Genomic DNA, 1,840 nt, shown 5'->3' with positions numbered 1-1,840 from the left:
GTGAAGACGACGTAGGCGTCGTGCGCTTCGGGGAACTCGTCTTGGATGGCGCCGACTGCCGGCCGGGCCGCCGGCTGCTGGGGAGCTGGAGGCGGCGGGCCGGGAGGCGGAGGCGGCACCATCCCTTCGCCCTTGGTGATGCGGGTGAGCCAGTGGCATTTCCGTGTCGTATGGTTGGACGGCTTCGCGCCGCTGTGGAACTTGCAGGGAGCATCGAGTGCTTGTTCATAGGAGAAGGACGGCTGCCAGGGCGGCCGGCCACCCTTCTTCTTGGGAGCGGGCCGCTCTTCAGGCTGCTCGTCTTCAATGGTGGCCACCTGCCGACTGGAGGAAGTCGGCATGGGGCCCTTGCGCTTGTGGTCGTTCTGGTAGGGGCGCCGGTTAGGGTCACCAGCCGGCGTCTTGGGAGCCGGAGCGACTACTTTTCCCGAGGCGTCCACTCGGAGCTCGGTCTTCATGGAGGAGTCGGCAGTGGCATACTTGTCGGCGGTGATCAGCAACTCGTCGAGGGTAGCCGGCTCGTCGCAGAGGAGTCGGTGCTTGAGGAGGGTGCCCTCTCGGCACCCGGCGGTGAAGTATTCGATGGCCTGGACCTCGTGCACTCCCTCGCAGGAGTTGCAGAGCTCGGCCCATCGCGTGAGATAGTCGCGGGTCGACTCGTTGGGCCCTTGGACGCAGAGGGAGAGCTGGCGAGGCTTGGGAGGCCGCTTGTAGGTGCTGGTGAAGTTGCGGACGAAAACTTCGGTGAAGTCCAGCCAGCTGTTGATGTTGTGGGGCTTGAGGCTGTTGAGCCATGTGCGCGCCGTGCCTTGCAGCATCAAGGGGACGTACTTCACGGCGACACGCCGATTGCCGTTGGCGATGCTGACGGCTGTGGAGTAGTCGATGAGCCAATCCTCCGGCTTCACCGAGCCGTTGTACTTGGGCGTGTCTCTGGGGAGCGAGAACCCTTTGGGGAAGGGCTCGTCGCGGATGCGGGGGCCAAAGCATGGTGGGCCGACATCGTCTTCTTCTTCTAAGGCCAAGGATCGAGCCAGGCGGTCGATCCTGTGGCGGGCGTCGTTCTCGCCGACTCCTTCTCGGCGGCCGAGTCGGTCGCCAAGAGTCGGATGGGTGACAGGCGGTGGAGTGAGGCGTCTTTCTCTTCGAGGCGGGGGAGGAGGCAGGTTTCCTTGGTGTTCAACCGCCCGAGGGCGGCCATCCGCGTCGCGCTCGATAGTGATGCGAGTCCGGCTGCGGCTGGCAGCCGGCTCCTTGTCTTTCTTCTGGTGCGCGCCGCTTGTAGTCGGCGCGGGGGATGGCTATCAGTTCGGGCGCCGGCTTCGTGCCGTTCTGCAGCCGCGTCGATCAGCTGCTGGATCCGTCTTGTCATGTAAGGAAGCTCATCGGCTCCCAGCCCATTGAGCTCCTCTGCAGCCGCCTGAGCGGCTCGCAGATTCTCGAGCGGGGTGGCGTAGACGGGGGATCTGCGCCCAGCATGCTGGCAACGGCTGCGCCGCGCTTCTGGAAGACGCCGGCTCGGCTCGGGCCGCTAGGCGGCGGTGTCCCGAAGGCGGCGCGGTCGACTTCGCGCTGGTGGGCCTCGGTGAAGCGTCTCATCGAGGCTATCTTCTTGCTCTCCGCGATGAGGGCAAGGCGGCGTGCCTCCAGGGTCTCGGCGTCGGCGTCGGCCGGGAGGGGGACGGAGAGGTCGTGCATCGCCGCTTGCTGAGCACCGTGGGCATTCTCGCCCGAGTTGGAGACGTGGCTGATGACCAGCACTTTGGTGACGGCGCTGCTGCCGCTGTCAGCTCGAGGGAGGGGGTCGTCGAAGACCACCACGTCGGAGGGGTAGGCGTCG

The sequence above is a fragment of the Triticum aestivum genome, chromosome 5D (assembly GCF_018294505.1).
Source record: "Triticum aestivum cultivar Chinese Spring chromosome 5D, IWGSC CS RefSeq v2.1, whole genome shotgun sequence".
NCBI classification, from domain to species: domain Eukaryota; kingdom Viridiplantae; phylum Streptophyta; class Magnoliopsida; order Poales; family Poaceae; genus Triticum; species Triticum aestivum.
The sequence above is the reverse complement of the archived record's forward strand: the minus strand, read 5'-3'. Positions refer to the sequence as shown.